The 18230-nt window shown below is 41.4% G+C and overlaps 1 protein-coding gene across 2 annotated transcripts in view; it reads right to left on the bottom strand.

Moving 5' to 3' along the window:
- The window catches only part of EFCAB11 (EF-hand calcium binding domain 11), a 117833-nt gene that overhangs the window by 22591 nt on the left and 77012 nt on the right, over positions 1-18230 (bottom strand). The gene's annotated exons all lie outside the window — the stretch shown is intronic.

Genomic DNA, 18230 nt, shown 5'->3' with positions numbered 1-18230 from the left:
TACCACCAAAGCCGCCTTCGTAACAACAGATGGAACTATATAAACATTATCTTTAACATATGCAATTGCTCAAGATATGCTTTTTAAGAAAGTAACAGGAGCCTTTAATATTTATTAAAAGAAAATGCCAGTTAGCTAAACTACTTTATTCAATAATAGAGATATTCATCAAAACTTAAAAATAGACATACGTTATAGGCAGCAAGGGAAAGAAATCAATATAGGTGGTCAGATACTTTTTTATGCTTTGATTTACAAAAAAACCCCACTGGATTTAATGGAAATTCTGATGGTCTATTAAACACTATAAATAAATACAGTATATTTTACGCAATGCATTATTCTAAATTGGCCAATTCCTGTTTTCAGATAACTATTTTTACTCACTATAAAAATCTTTTTGTGAAAGCACTGAAAGTGGATAATTTTCTTTTACCAATGTAAAGTGACAACTCTTCTAAGATGCACAATACAGGTATGTGCTTTGCCTCATAAAAGAGAAACAGAAGCATTTATATTAAATATTATTATAGGAAAAGAAGGCTATTTATCATTATCTGGAGCTTGAGTGTGTTGCCTTTGCAGATCCACACTATTGGGAAGAGCATGCTCTCAGTGCTGAAAGCAGTGGTCATTAAACCTTATGTATGCTACCTCATAAATACTGAACTGCTTATGAAGGTGCACAAAAAGCTGTGGCCCTAGCTCTCCCAGGTCACTTTAACTGCTAAATTCATAAAAAGAAAATCTGAAGAAGAGGGGGACGGAGGATAGGAGATTGTATATCTGTAAAGGCAACACATTTGAACAACTCAAATCATTGGTAAGTAACCTTCCTTTCTCCTTTAAGAATTGGCCATGCAGATTTCCACTACTGAGACATTACAGTAACAAGTAATAACAACCATAGGAAATGGTGAGAAGAAATCTTAAAGGCTGTAAAACTACTAGTGGAGAAGGATTGTCCAGTGGTTAGAGCACTAGCTTCGGATGTGGGAGACCAAGGTTAAATTCCCTGCTCTGCTATGGACAGTGGCATATTAGTCACTGGGCCAAAGGGCAGGGGCCCCTAGAAAAATGGGCACATCTGTGCCCTGACCTTGCTCCCGGCAGGAGTGCGGGGAGGGGGAGTAGGGGGGACTGCAGACAGAAGGGGGGGAGGCACTTGCTCTGGCCCATGGCCCCACAAAACCATACTCTGCCTCTGGCCATGGACTTCCTGTGTGACCCTGGGCAAGTCACATAGTCTTTCTGCGCTTCAGTTCACCATCTCTAAAACAAAGATGATAATGCTTCCCTACCTCACAGGGATGTTGTGAGGATAAATATATTAAAGATTGTGAAGAACTTTGAGATCTACTGATGAAAAGTGCTATATAAAAATAGGCATTACTATTTACTCTCCCAAAACAAGCATCTGACTTGACACATAGACGGTATGTCAACACAGCATTTAAACGCCTGTGGCTGGCCTGTGTCAGCTGACTTGGTCTCGTGGGGATTTGGGCTGCAGGACTGTAAAATTGCAGTGCAGACATTCAGGCTGGAGCCTGGGCTCTGGGACCCTGCTCCCTCAAGGGGTCCCAGAACTCAGGCTCCAGCCCAACCCCGAATGTCTACACAGCAATTTAACATCCCTGCAGCCTAAGTCAGCGGACACGGACCAGCTTTGGGTGTTTAGTTGCAGAGTAGACATACCCAAAGAGAGCATAGCTTCTTAGAGCCATTTTACAAATTTCCAAAATTGACATGTTCCTTCAGAGGGGAGGGATAGCTCAGTGGTTTAAGCATTGGCCTGCTAAACCCAGGGTTGTGAGCTCCATCCTTGAGGGGGCCACTTAGGGATCTGGGGCAAAATCAGTACTTGGTCCTGCTAGTGAAGGCAGGGGGCCGGACTCAATGACCTTTCAAGGTCCCTTTCAGTTCTAGGAGATAGGATATCTCCATTAATTTAAAAAAAAAAAATTAAATTCTGGAAGCCTCTTTAAATGGTGTGGCTAGATGCTGTGGTACAACTATACTCTACACAATCATAAGAGAATTGGATGCAGAGCCTAATCCTTTTCGAAAGCCTTTAAGCGGAACAGCTTTCCCTTTAACTTTATTCTTATAAACTACAAATAATCTAGGGAAAACAAATTACAGGAACACAGGAATTGCCATACCAGATAAAACAAGTGGTCTATCACCTCTAGTATCATGTCTCTGAGAGTGGCCAATAGCAGATGCTTCAGAGCAGTGGTCCCCAAAGCAGTGCCCGTGGGCGCCATGGCACCCACCGGGGCATTTATGTGCGCCCGCCTAGTGCCCAGCAGGGGAGAGAAGCCGCGGCCCCGTGCCTGCCGGGGACAGAGAACTCCGGGGCTGCAGGCTGCGGGCGCCGGTGTTCTCGGTCCCTGGCAGGCGCGGGGCCTCGGCTTAAGCCAGAGAGAAGCTGCGGCCCTGCGCCTGCTGGGGACAGAGAACTCTGGGGCTGCAGGCTGCGGGCGCTGGTGTTCTCGGTCCCTGGCAGGCGCAGGGCCGCAGCTTAAGCCGGAGAGAAGCTGCGGCCCCGCGCTTGCCGGGGACAGAGAACTCCGGGGTTGTAGGCTGCGGGCGCCGTTGTTCTCTGTCCCCGGCAGGCGCGGGGCCCACCTAGTGCCCAGCATGGAAGAGAAGCCGGGGCCCTGCACCTGCCAGGGACAGAGAACTCTGGTGCTGCAGGCTGCAGGCGCTGGTGTTCTCGGTCCCTGGCAGGTGCGGGGCCGCGGCTTAAGCTGGAGAGAAGCCGTGGCCCTGCGCCTGCCGGGGACAGAGAACTCCGGGGCTGTAGGCTGCGGGCGTTGTTGTTCTCTGTCCCCGGCAGGCGCGGGGCCCACTTAGTGCCCAGTAGGGGAGAGAAGCCGGGGCCCCACACCGGCTGGGAACAGAATACTCCGGGGCTGCAGGCGCCGGTGTTCTCTGTCCTCGCGGCTTCTCTCCGGCTTCTCTCTTCTCTCTGGATTCATATATTATGTAATATTAAATATGATGTTTTTTGTATTATTTAATGTACAAATACAAAATAAGCCTTGAAAAATTGTTGGCGCCTGCCACACTCTTCTGAAAACATGAATGCGCTACTGGCCACAAAAAGGTTGGGGACCACTGCTTCAGAGAAAGGATCAGGAACACCAGAGTGGACAGTAATGGAATAATCTACCCATTATTACACCTCTACACCGATATAACGCCACCCGATATAACACAAATTTGGATATAACACGGTAAAGCAGTGCTCCGGGGGGGCGGGGCTGCGCACTCTGGTGGATCAGAGCAAGTTCGATATACCGCGGTTTCACCTATAACGCAGTAAGATTTTTTGGCTCCCGAGGACAGCGTTATATCGAGGTAGAGGTGTATATGGGGGAAGCTTCGTCCTAACCCTCATTAGTTAGTGGTTGCCTTATACCCTGAAGCATGAGAATTTATATTTCCTCATTCTTAAAAATTCTATTTAATGAAAATTTGGGTATTGTCATTATCAATATAGATGTCTAATCCCTTGTTGAATCCTATTAAACTTTCTGGTTTACTGATATATCTTGGCAATGAGTTTCACAAGTTATATTTTGTGTAAAACAATCCTAGTGCCGCTTTGCAATTACATTCAATGCCCTCTTTGTTCGTGTATTGTGAAAAAGAGGTAAATAGTAGCATTTAATTTATATTCTCTGTACTATTCCTTATTTTGTTTACCTCTATCATGTCCCTTTTTTATCTCCCCTCCAAATTAAATGGTCTCAATCTTTGCCATTTGCCTTCCATTTCTCTTCTAGCTTTTTTTGAGAAAGAGTGACTATACAGTATTCCAGGGGAGGTCATATCAGTTTATATAAGGGCATTATAAATATTCTGGAATTGTTCACGTTCCCATTCTTTTTACTTCCTAACATTCCCTTCTCACACATACTTTTTTGACCACTGCTGAACACTGAGCAGAGTGTTTCATTGATATGCTCATAATGGCAACCAGGTCATTTCCCTATTGGTTAGCTAATTTAGAAGCTAGAAAAGTGTGTAAGTAGTTCAAATTAGTCTTTTAAATGTGCATGACCTTGCACTTGTTGATAATGGATTTCATCTGCTATTGTGCTGCTCATTCACCCAGCTTTGTTAGGCTTCTTTGGAATACCTCACAGCCTTATCTAGTCTTGACCAATCTATATAGTTTTGTCATTTGCAGTTTTTGCTAATTCACTATTCACCCTCTTTTCCAGATAATACGTGTATTGAAGATACTTATCCTAGTACAGAACCTGTTTACTTTTTCTTTTCTGTCTTTTAGAAACTTCCTATAATCCTGGAGAATAATATCCCAGGGAAATAGTGGATGCCCATAGAATCATAGAATCATAGAACTGGAAGGGATCTCGAGAGGTCATCTAGTCCAGTCCCCTACACTCAACGCAGGACTAAGTATTATCTAGACCATCCCTGACAGGTGTTTGTCCAACCTGCTCTTAAAAATCCCCAATGATGGAGATTTCACAACCTCCCTAGGCAATTTATTCCAGTGCTTAACCACTTTGACAGTTAGGAAGTTTTTCCTAATGTCCAACCTAAGCTGTCCTTGCTGCAATTTAAGCCCATTGCTTCTTGTCCTAGCCTCAGAGGTTAAGAAGAACATTTTTTCTCCCTCCTCCTTGTAACAACTTTTAAGTACTTGAAAACTGTTATCATGTCCCCTCTCAGTCTTCTCTTGTCCAGACTAAACAAACCCAGTTTTTTCAATCTTCCCTCAGAGGTCATGTTTTCTAGACCTTTAATCATTTTTGTTGCTCTTCTCTGGACTTTCTCCAATTTGTCCACATCTTTCCTGAAATGTGGCGCCCAGAACTGGACACAATACTCCAGTTGGGGCCTAATCAGCACAGAGTAAAGCGGAAGAATTATTTCTTGTGTCTTGCTTACAATGCTCCTGCTAATACATCCCAGAATGTTTGCTTTTTTTTCTACAGTGTTACACTGTTGAATCATATTTAGCTTGTGATCCACTATGACCCCCAGATCCCTTTCCTCAGTATGACACCATGACTTAGCAGATATCCATGTAAACGAGGCAAATATATAACAGAGAGAGAAACATTCTACAATGGCAGAGGAATGGACTAGGTGAAGTATCTGTAGTAGATCTTTCATAGTTCTATAATATTATTCAATTAACTGTAAATTTCTTTCTAAGAATTATGTTTTCCTCAGTGATGGCGAACACTTAAACTCTATGACCCTATACAGGTTTTCATTTTAGGCTAAAGTACTATAGGTAAAACTGCCAACAGTTATAAGAGCAAAATAGAAAGGCAAATGAAAGCAGACAGTTGTCCGTGTTAGTATTTCTGGTAGAAAGACTGCATTCTTTATTATGGAAGCATATAGGTGCATGTAGGTGTTATGTTTCTTTTCTCAAAAGTCTTATTATGCATTAGGAGATCTATCATATATAATTGGAAGTGTGCAGTAAAACACTGAACAGCTAATGTGTCCTCCTACATGAAGAACTGGGGTCTGAATTTAGTGATAGATCCTTCAGTTCTCATGTAGGCAGAATGATAGGAAAAGACAGATAGTTAGTGGAGAGATAGATGGTCTAGTCTAGGATCTGACTGGGACACAGGAGACCTGAGTTCAGCTCTTTGCTCTCCTACTGACTTCATGTGTTACTTCTGGGCAAATCACTTAATCTACCTTGTATTTCAGTTCCTCTGTAAAATGCAAATAGTACCTCAAAAAGGTGTTGTGAGAATAAACTCCATTAATGATTGGGAGGCACTCAGACACTTATGGGATGAGGGCCATAAAAGTACCTATATAGACATTTATATCGCATTCATCACCATGGTGACCTGCCTATGCTCTTATAATGGTACCCATCACTGTAGCATCCAAATACCTCCCAAGATATAACCAAAATCACAATAGGCCAGTCTCCTAATTTTCCTCTGAACTGAGGCAGTTGGGGCTAACGTATTTATTTTGCTTTTATATATCTCCTCCTCTCTCTCTTTCATCTGGTCCTCGCTCCTTGTTCTTCCTCTTCCACTTATCCTCCCCCCCTTCTGTTTTTAGTTTCAGCTGTGGAAAGGTTAAACTGAAGATGGGAGTTTCACGCTTTGTTCTGAAGACATCAAGATTAAGGTCATTCTTATCTCCTCTAAGCCTTTCCCCATTGACGAGGAAGCCCTGCCTCTTGCAGTTTCATAGTTCTTGACAGATGTAGCTGTTGAAGGTCATCAGAGCAACCAGGGAACTGCTCTCTTCTATACCTTAAACCCATTCCATAGAAGGACATTAAGATTAAGTGATACAGTGATCTTGACCTGATGTATCTGAGAAGTCCGTGCTGGGAATGGAGCATCACAGTGATGAGCTTTTACTAGCTAGTGTTGCTGAGGAGATAGGCTGCTACATCATGGACTAAGGAGCTTTTTAAAAATGTTGGAAAGCTCTATCTACACATAGTAAGTTAACATTATTTCTGTTGGATTCCGAAGGCAGGTTTTACTGTGGCATGCTCAATGTGTAATAAGATAGTATATGTCTATTGGTATATGTACAAAAAAAGGTTTTTCTTGCTTTCACATCTGTTGCTGTGTGTCTGTGTCACCCAGCAGCAATGGGGAGTACAGGAGCAGTCCTATGTTGCAAATTGAATTGATGATGTGAAAGCAGACCGTTTAGAATGGACAGCAAGGCGATAATGTTTGCTGGGTCTCAAAGTATTTCTCTCTTTTCACCATCTTGCCTGGGGTCAGTTTCTGACAGCCACCGTTCATCCAGGTTCTTATCTCAACCAGGCAGAGGAAGAATTGGAAGATGGTACTACTTTTGTCAGAGGTAAAGGACAGAGCTATGTGAAATCTGTATGTAGCTGGTATTTTAAACATGATGTCTCAATTTTTCACAAAGGCTTCATGTAGATATTAAAAGGATGGGGGAGAAAACAGCCTTCTGGAACTCTGGAGATCAGCCCTCTGGAGGCAGACGAGCAGTTGCCCATCGCTAATCTCTGTGAGCATCCTGGAAGGACAAGCGCCATTTTATTGAAAGAATTAACACTACTTCTGTCTGCACTGATGTTCCATTTGTTCTAGGTGCCAAAAGGGGAGACAATGATACAAGTCCTCCCAGACCCTAGCCTGCCCAAGAATCCCCAGATCTGCAGACTATCTTCTGTGGGGGTTTGGGAAAAGAAGAATGATACTATGGAGTTGTCCATATTCCCTTTCACATGTGAAGACGGGGAGATTCACATGCAAATCCAAAGGATACAATTAGATCTTCCATAGCACCTCAATCCTCAGCTGCAACATCCAGCTTGTCTAGGTCTGCCATTTCTTGGGATGAGACTGTCAACTGAGTTAAAATAAGTGGTAGTTTTGTGATGGAAACCAACTTTATACATATTTTAGGTTATTGCAATTTAGACTGAAAGTAAGAGAAAGCTAATTTTAATAAAGTTTTTTAAAATACCACATTCCGGGTGCTATCTCCTTTATGTTTCATTATTAAGTTCCTCTGTACATAATATGAATGTAGTTAAAACATAAAAAGTTCTTGACTATGACGAAAAGCAAAGAGAAGGAATGCTCTAAATATTAAGTGTGCAAGAGCATTTGATTTATTCACCTCTTACTAAAACCAGTGAAGAGACTAATTCATAATTTCAATGACAAAATTACATTTTAATTCTTGTCTTGCGGACATTTGACCCTAGTGATGGGAATTTGGGAATGAATTTTCTTCATTGCTTCTGACCAACTGTGACGGGTTGGATCACAGAAACCCCCTTGGGAGCTGCCACCCAATGTACCAAGACTACCCCTGCTTCTGTTTTCCCTGCCAGCTCAGGATTCCAGCACCCCGTCTTGCTGAGCCAGACACTCCAGTCTGCTCTAACAAAGACTCAGGGTCTGAATTACTAGTCCCAAAGCTGCAAGTTTACCCGAAACCAGCTCACAGGAGTGTGCTTGTCTTTAGCACTCAGATGCCCAACTCCCAATGGGGTCTAAACCCAGATAAATCCGTTTTACCCTGCATAAAGCTTACGCAAGGCAAACTCATAAATTGTTCGCCCTCTATAACACTGATAGAGAGATATGCACAGCTGTTTGCTCCCCCAGGTATTAATACATACTCTGAGTAAGTTACTAAATAAAAAGTGATTTTATTAAATACAGACAGTAGGATTTAAGTAGTTCCAAGTAGTAACAGACAGAACAAAGTAAGTCACAAGCAAAATAAAATAAAATGCGCAAATCTATGCCTAATCAAACTAGATACAGATAATCTCACCCTCAGAGATGCTTCAGTAAGTTTTTCTCAGACTGGACACCTTCCAGGCCTGGGCACAATTCTTTCCCCTGGTACAGCTTTTGTTCCAGCTTAGGTGTTATCTAGGGGATTCTCCATGATGGCTCCTCTCCCCCTCTGTTCTCTCCCACCCCTTTATATATCTTTTGCATAAGGCGGGAACCCTTTGTTCCTCTGGGTTCCCACCCCCTCCCCTCACTGGAAAAGCACCAGGTTAAAGATGGATTCCAGTTCAGGTGACATGATCACATGTCACTGCAAGACTTCATTACTCACTTGCCAGCACACACATATACAGGGAGACTCACAGGTAAACAGCCATCTGCAGACAATGGGAGTCATCAAGATTCCAAACCATCATTAATGGCCCACACTTTACATAATTACAATAGGCCCTCAGAGTTACATTTTATATTTCTAGTTTTAGATACAAGAGTGGTACATTTCTACAAATAGGATGATCACACTCAGTAGATTATGAGCTTTGTAATGATACCTTACAAGAGACCTTTTGCACAAAGCATATCCCATTTGCATTATAGTCACTTATTATCAAATTTTTTATAAAACCATGTAGACTGCACAACGTCACACCCTCCTCCTGAACTTACTGCCAGAGACTTGGACACTGACCATGGCGGAGGCAGTATACCTAAAATTCGTTTTTGGGCTCCCCTATGGGGCAGACACTCCTGTGTCCCCCAAAAGGGAAAGAGACCCTGACCCAGCTGTAGGCTCACAGCTACCAGCTATGAGGGACCTTTCGCTGGCCAGCAAAATCCCCCCCCTTTCACTCAGGTTGGGTTTGCTTCCAGCTAGAGTCCTTGGGGTTTGTTCCCACCGCAGCAGTCACCAGGACCCCAACTTCCAGCTCCAGGATACATGTCTCTGTGCACCTCTTCCACTCCATTACAGCCAGGTCATGCTTCTGGGTCTTAATTGCTTTGTCTCTTAAGTCCAGGTTGGTGGGCAGCCTTTTCTTTTTCCAGGTCAGCCTTTTCCCAGGCAAATTGTACATCAGTTTCGATTTGTCTTCCCTTGAGACCACCACTCGATGAGCTGGGATACCACAGAGAACACCCTCCTGCCAGAACAGGCACCCCTCCCCTCCTGTCTTGCTAGGTTAGACACTCCAGTCAGCTTCAGCACAGACAGAGGTTGGGCCACACCCATCTGCAGTTCACTGAAACTGAGATGTACTCAGCTCAGGGGCTTCTTAGTTAACAGAGACATTTCCAGCGCCCATTGTTCAGTCTTTCTGGGCAATTTGCAACTTGTGTAGTTTTAGCTTCTTTTGATCTTCATTCTTACTTATTTTGCTTCCTTTTCTGTCCCTAATTTCCTTTCCCGAAATAAGCAAACAGAAAATAACAAACCAGTAACCACTTTGTCTGTTCTCCAGCCACCACACTTAAAACTCACTTAAAATCACTACCAGTATCTCAAAGCAATCAGCTGTGCACAGATCCTGCTCGAGTACGCCACTGTGACGGGTTGGATCACAGAAACCCCCTTGGGAGCCGCCACCCAATGTGCAAAGACTACCCCTGCTTCTGTTTTCCCTGCCAGCTCAGGATTCCAGCACCCTGTCTTGCTGAGCCAGACACTCCAGTCTGCTCTAACAAAGACTCAGGGTCTGAATTACTAGTCCCAAAGCTGCAAGTTTACCCGAAACCAGCTCACAGGAGTGTGCTTGTCTTTAGCACTCAGATGCCCAACTCCCAATGGGGTCTAAACCCAGATAAATCCGTTTTACCCTGCATAAAGCTTACGCAAGGCAAACTCATAAATTGTTCGCCCTCTATAACACTGATAGAGAGATATGCACAGCTGTTTGCTCCCCCAGGTATTAATACATACTCTGAGTAAGTTACTAAATAAAAAGTGATTTTATTAAATACAGACAGTAGGATTTAAGTAGTTCCAAGTAGTAACAGACAGAACAAAGTAAGTCACAAGCAAAATAAAATAAAATGCGCAAATCTATGCCTAATCAAACTAGATACAGATAATCTCACCCTCAGAGATGCTTCAGTAAGTTTTTCTCAGACTGGACACCTTCCAGGCCTGGGCACAATTCTTTCCCCTGGTACAGCTTTTGTTCCAGCTTAGGTGTTATCTAGGGGATTCTCCATGATGGCTCCTCTCCCCCTCTGTTCTCTCCCACCCCTTTATATATCTTTTGCATAAGGCGGGAACCCTTTGTTCCTCTGGGTTCCCACCCCCTCCCCTCACTGGAAAAGCACCAGGTTAAAGATGGATTCCAGTTCAGGTGACATGATCACATGTCACTGCAAGACTTCATTACTCACTTGCCAGCACACACATATACAGGGAGACTCACAGGTAAACAGCCATCTGCAGACAATGGGAGTCATCAAGATTCCAAACCATCATTAATGGCCCACACTTTACATAATTACAATAGGCCCTCAGAGTTACATTTTATATTTCTAGTTTTAGATACAAGAGTGGTACATTTCTACAAATAGGATGATCACACTCAGTAGATTATGAGCTTTGTAATGATACCTTACAAGAGACCTTTTGCACAAAGCATATCCCATTTGCATTATAGTCACTTATTATCAAATTTTTTATAAAACCATGTAGACTGCACAACGTCACACCAACCATGTCCATCGATGCAGAACACAGTATATTTAGTATTTTAGAAATTACACTTTCAATCATCACCGGTTCCAGAGAACAAAATAAAAAAGTAAGTGATGAAAAGTGTAAAACAGTCTATGAATCTTGATTAGTAATTATGCAAGATAAACATCATGCATTTCTAGTAAATGGTATTTACCTTCTATCCATACATTTTTCTTTCATACTGGAAACCAACAATTTTAATTTGTAGTTCTTCACCTTTTAAAAGTGCAACCCAATCAAGCAATAAATTTGTTCATAATGAATAAATTTTTCCTACCAAGTGAAATTTTAATGATACTTACATCAAAGTGCATTTTTAACCTGATTAATATGAAAGTGAACAATAAAACCAATTCAAACACATTTTAATGTCTTCAAAGAAAATAATGTTTTGATAGACGCAAAATACTACTAATCTTGTGTATGACCTTCCTTCTGCTTGGTCAGTCAGTTAGTAATAGTGTTCACAGGTGTCTATAAGGTCAGCAGATCTGCAATCAAATTATTTGCACACTAAACCTAAACTCCTCTTTTCTGCAATGCAGATCAAATTCTATTTTGGGAAAATACTTTCAGGTTTTTTTTCAAGTGTGCTTAAAAGTGTCCTAAGGGAAAGTATTCTCTCTTGTGGAGGAATGGGAAGTAAACTAATTAGCAAACTGATGGGAACCCAGAAGTCAATTTAATGTTCCAACATACTCTGAACTGTGTACTCCCTGTTTCTCTTCCATGAACACTGTTCATGGTTGCATCTGTTGCATCTTTAGCACGGTCCCCTGATATTACTCCCAATTTCCCTTGAAAGTTATATGATTGTTCTGTTCCCTTTCAAGCAGAAACAATGAATGAACTGCTCATATTACACCTTTATTTAGACTACCTTAATTCTCTTCCTATTACTATGATCTTCAATACTACTAAAGAAATTAACTGTTTGTTTCTATGACCCCCTCTCTCTGTTATTCTCTTTCTGACACATTATCTTCTTTCTAAATTCCTGATAATACAAATGAGAGTTACTGATTTTTTATGTAGCCAACAGTGCAGGGGTATGCATCTACATGTATGATGCAATTATCTTCATTACTCCAATTGAAATACCTATTGGCAAAGCGCTGATGTCATTGAAGTTAATGACCTACTGATTAAAAATCACAATTGCAGCCAAATGGCCTAGTACTATTATACAACTGAGGCAAGAGAAGAATATTTTGAACATGGGTCTACAATTTCCTTGCACGGTGACTTCAACACAGGTGAAAAACTGCCAAAGCAGTTCACTTAGGGTGAGATGAAATTCAGTTCCAGGTGCATTATCATAGAGGCAATGGAGACTGGACATTTCAGTGTTAGAACATATTGGTGAGAGGATATTTTGGTCTAAGGTTTTAATCTGGAATAAAACGATCATTTACTAATAAAATTCATAATTATCATTCTCATTAATACAGAACACTACTGTACAAAAAGATATAATCTAGTGGTCTGAGTTTTAACTTTGCTTTGACACTGAACCCTTTTGTGGCTTTGAGCAAGTCACTTATCTTCTCTGACTCAGTTTCTTCATCCATGAAATGTTGCCATATCTACCTATTAAGTTACTTTGAAATGCTGATAATACAATACAAGGTCTACACTAAAAAGATCATCTTTTCTCTTTGGTGTAACACACAAACTGTAGTAGAAGTGAGCAAAGGGGTTAAATGTTTAATATCAAACATAGTAAAATTCTTCTGATGGTAAACCAGATGAAAAAATCAGGTCGGCAAATAGCTTTGCAGTTGTTCTTACAATTTACTTGATCACAGATGCAAGGTAGGTAAGGTAAAATCTTTTATTGGACCAACTTCTGTTGGTGAAAGAGACCAGCTTTCAAGCTTACACAGAGCTCTACTTCAGTTCTGGGAACTGTACTCAGAGTGTCACAGCCAGATACAAGGTGGAACAGGTGGTTAAGCATAAGACACCATCAATCTCTTGTAACATGTGTTAACTCCTTATGCTTGACAATCTGTTCCACCTTGTATTTAGCTGAGATGCTGAGTACCTTTCCCAGACCTGAACAAGAGCTTTGTGTAAATTCGAAAGCTTCTCTCTTTCACCAACAGAAGTTGGTCCAATAAAAGATATTACCTCACCCACCTTGTCTCTCTAATATCCTGGAACCAACATAGCTACAACAACATTTTTGCCAACAACAATGGACTGATTACAGATGAACAGGTCATAGATCCTAAGGCCAGAAGGGACCACTATGATCATCTAATCTGTCCTCCTGCATAACAGGCCACAGAATTTCACTCAATAATTCCTGCAGTGAAGGGAATTATTTTCCATATTGTAGGTGAACACCAGTTAGCTAGTTATTTAGGTGAAACTGCCTTGTTTCAGCAATCGTTGAAAAAGGTAAGAGTTGGACTCTATAGGAAAGATATATTTATTCTCTCTCTCTCTCTTTCTCACACACACATTTGTTCTAATCAATTAGATTAGATGAAAGGCAACAACTTTGACCATAAAATACTGGTCCTTTCTTGGAGACTGTATCTGTCCTTATATGCTTGAATTCAATACAGTCAAAGAAAATTATATAATTTAACATTATTTACAAGGCCAAAATATCAGCACAGCATAAAACCATGACATAAAAATACAGTCTTTAAAAAACCAAATTCTTAAAACACTATCTACTAGATTTTACCATATCATTGAAAGCTTTGTGGCAAAGATAAAAGATAAGATAAACTTACAGACACGCATTCTTAGAATACTTAGCCTGATACTCAACTGCAAACAATTCTGTTCAGCCATCCTGACTGGACCATTTAGACATATGTTAACTTTTATGCCTATCAGGCCTGATCTAATTTCTGCTAAGATAATGGAAATGCCCTTTTGATTTCAATGTGAGCTGCCTTGGACCATATTATATAACTGACTTCAACATGTGCCTAAGGCTTTCCACTACTCATGCATCTTGGCCTCCTGTATTCTGGGAGTCTACAACTCATAGATGGATCCAGTCATAAAAGGAATATTTTCCTCTCATATGCAGTCTTTACATTCTACGCCCACAATGCAATTCAGCTTTCAATAATTCACAAGATTATTGCACTATTTGAACGCAGTCCATATGAATCATTCCAAAAATCCTTTCCTCCCCTTCACATGCAGCTACACTCTTTCAGTCTCATACACATACGAACTCTTATATGCTCATAAACAAAATTTTACTATTAGGGAAAAGTTTTGGAAAATTCATATTTGGTCTAATCCTGCTCTCATTGAAGTTAACGAGAGTTTTGCCATTGCCATTGTTTAATTTCATTGGGCAGAGGATGGAGTCTATCATGTCATGTTTGTCATATGACAGACTGAAATGGAAATTTTTATTACTTTGACCGATTAGCAAAGAAAACTGACTAACATATACATACAGGGAATTGAAAAGTCTGAAATGTATTTATTCAAAAAGCTAAGAAAGATCAAGATTACCTAAGAAAGAAACTAGAAGCCTACAGGGCCAACACATATAAAGAAAAGATTTCTGGAATCAGATAGTGAAAAGCTACTAATCAAGAGATTCATATAACAATCAGCCCTCTGTGTCTAAAACCATATAGCAAACCAGACTGTAGTTTCACTAAACCTGCTTTCCAACTGAAACACTGGTTAGCTGTATAGTCAGCTAACTAAAAAGAAGAAATGACTGGGATAATCAAGTGATAAGTAACTTATGACGTAAGAGACAGTAAGGCAATGCACAAGCATGCTTCAGCAATACACAACAGAAAAATATCCGCTATTTACAGTAAAACACAGAAGATCAAGACCCAGCCTAGAGAACAAGAGGAGGCAGTTGACATTCAAAATTAAAACAGCACCAGCAACAAAGTTCTAATATTTAAAACGTTTATGCAATATTACTCCACATAAGTACTTTCAAATGACTGCATCAATTATCTCAAAATGGTGGATCAAATTTTAGCATCTCACAATGATTCTCAGACAATTAAAAGTACAAAAATAAATATTTTTAAAATCTATTTATCTTATATACAACCTGAGATAATGGGAAAGTGTCATAAAAAACTAAAAATGTGTTTAAATGCAGTTATCTGCTCTAGATAAGGGAAAGACAACCTTTTTACAATTTGTAATTAGGGCCACGGTAATATCAGAATGAGGTATAGAAAGAAAAATATTGCCTAAGCAAATGATGGACAAACTGGAACATCAATTTCACAAGGAAGCGCTCATTCCTGCACTCAGCATAAGTTTTACTAATTTCATTGGAAACAGAATCAGATCTCAGTATGGATGCATAAACTACATACCAGTTCATCTTTATAAAATTTAGAGAACCATGTTCCACCAAAAATGAAAGTGCAGAACAACTTTATTTGACAAGGATGTTTGAAATGTTTTAAAGTTATATGTGTGTTCTGAGAGCTTTCAATGACTAAACTAGGACCTGGTTTCAGCCATCACACAGGTAAAAAGGTTTTTAAATAGATCATCCTTACTGTTAAAATTATTAAAGGATGTACAGACATTACTTGGCCTCTTACAAATTCACTGAAAAAAGCAATGGCACACAAAGGAAGAAATAGATGAATTGTGTCTTATTTCTGAATGGCTCCACTTATGGAGTGTTTCTCTGCCAATATGGAGAGACTGCTGGAGAGCTCTGCCCATTTGCCTCTGCAGGAGAGAATAAGATCCCAGAAAATGCTTCCAAAGCTGGAAAAATCCTGGAAAGGCAACAGGGTGTGGGTGGAGGACAAACTGAAAGAAGAATGTTCTGGACTGGGAGTGGGCCACTCCATGAGAAGACTCATTAACAAAGACAAAATTGTTTTATTCTCAAGGAATGGTCTTCTATAAATCAGGAGAGAGCAGTGGGAAAGTAGCAAGCAGTAGAACAATTGATAGGGAGGAAAGAAAACAAGAAACTAGGCCAAATGACTGGGAACTACATAATGAAAAACATATTGAATTATTTTTATTCGTACAGGCTGTACATAGAAATGATGGCCATCAGGATCCTGCATCAGAGGGAAGCATCTGTGGAGGTCAAGACATCTTTTTAATGCCTGGTAAATGAAAAACCCAGATAGCAGCTTTACAGCTGGTAGGAGGAGAAGCAGTCAAAGCAGGGACCTTTGGACATTTTTGAGAACTTTCTACAGTCTTCACTGGACTTTCTCTGCCATATGCTGATTGGCTGTTTCATACACCTTCTTCCTCCCCTGCCCTCACAATCCCTTCACCTCAGATTCACTACACACCTACCCAACCCTCCTCTCCCATGCACTGTCCCCCTCATCTTCTTTACCTTCATTTTTCTTTCCATTTAGCTTATCTCCTCCTAACTAAACCCACCAAAACAAAACAACAACAACAACAAAAAGTTGTGGAACTTACATGCCATTTGCTGCCAACACATTTTTCTTTGTTTGTGTGTTACATCTCTTCCCTCACACTGTGTCTGCCTTGTCATTTAGATTGTAAGCTCTTCAGGGCAGGGACTGCCTACTACTCCGTGTTTGAACAGTGCCTAGCACAATGCAGTCCCATTCTTTGTTGGCCCTTATATCCTACCATAATAAATGTGAATGATAATTAATCACAGATCTCTTCATGGGATACTCTCTTCTTCTCACAGAGTCAGAGGTTAAGGCAAGAAGGGATCACCAGATGGTATAGCCTAACCTCCTGCACATATCCCAGGTGGTCGGAGACTCTCTGCTGAGGGGGACGGAGGCGCCCATCTGTTGCCCTGACATTTCATCTCGGGAGGTATGCTGCCTGCCGGGAGCCCGTATCCGAGACGTTACGGAGGCATTGTCGAGGATTATCCAGCCCTCTGACTACTACCCCATGCTACTCATCCATGTGGGCACAAATGATACTGCGTGGTGTGACACTGAGCGGATCAAGAGTGACTACAGGGCTCTGGGAGTACGGGTGAAGGAGTTTGGAGCGCAGGTGGTATTCTCTTCAATTCTTCCTGTCAAAGGTAGGGGCCCGGGCAGAGACAGATGCATCATGGAGGTGAATGCCTGGCTGCGAAGATGGTGTCGCCAGGAGGGCTTTGGCTTCCTAGACCACGGGATGCTATTTGAGGAAGGACTGCTAGGCAGAGATGGCGTTCACCTTTCGAGGAGGGGAAAGACCCTATTTGGACACAGACTGGCTAACCTAGTGAGGAGGGCTTTAAACTAGGTTCGACGGGGACAGGTGAGCAAAGCCCGCAGGTAAGTGGGGAACATGGAGACCTGGGAGATGGGTCGGAAACGAGAGGGAGTGTGGGCTATATTGGCAGAGAGAAAGGAGGGTCAGGACAAAACTGGGAGGAAAGATCAAACCAGTATCTTAGATGCCTATATACAAATGCGAGAAGTATGGGTAATAAGCAGGAAGAACTGGAAGTGCTAATAAATAAATACAACTATGACATTGTTGGCATCACTGAAACTTGGTGGGATAATACACATGATTGGAATGTTGGTGTGGATGGATACAGCTTGCTCAGGAAGGATAGACAGGGGAAAAAGGGAGGAGGTGTTGCCTTATATATTTAAAATGTACACACTTGGACTGAGGTAGAGATGGACATAGGAGATGGAAGTGTTGAGAGTCTCTGGGTTAGGCTAAAAGGGGTAAAAAACAAGGGTGATGTCATGCTAGGAGTCTACTACAGGCCACCTAACCAGGTGGAAGAGGTGGATGAGGCTTTTTTTAAACAACTAACAAAATCATCCAAAGCCCAAGATTTGGTGGTGATGGGGGACTTCAACTATCCGGATATATGTTGGGAAAATAACACAGCGGGGCACAGACTATCCAACAAATTCTTGGACTGCATTGCAGACAACTTTTTATTTCAGAAGGTTGAAAAAGCTACTAGGGGGGAAGCTGTTCTAGACTTGATTTTAACAAATAGGGAGGAACTCGTTGAGAATTTGAAAGTAGAAGGCAGCTTGGGTGAAAGTGATCATGAAATCATAGAGTTTGCAATTCTAAGGAAGGGTAGAAGGGAGAACAGCAAAATAGAGACAATGGATTTCAGAAAGGCGGATTTTGGTAAGCTCAGAGAGCTGATAGGTAAGGTCCCATGGGAATCAAGACTGAGGGGAAAAACAACTGAGGAGAGTTGGCAGTTTTTCAAAGGGACACTATTAAGGGCCCAAAAGCAAGCTATTCCGCTGGTTAGGAAAGATAGAAAATGTGGCAAA

Source organism: Emys orbicularis, chromosome 4, assembly GCF_028017835.1.
Source record: "Emys orbicularis isolate rEmyOrb1 chromosome 4, rEmyOrb1.hap1, whole genome shotgun sequence".
Classification (NCBI taxonomy): domain Eukaryota; kingdom Metazoa; phylum Chordata; order Testudines; family Emydidae; genus Emys; species Emys orbicularis.
Note: the sequence above shows the minus strand (reverse complement) of the source record. Positions and strands in the feature narration are given on the sequence as shown.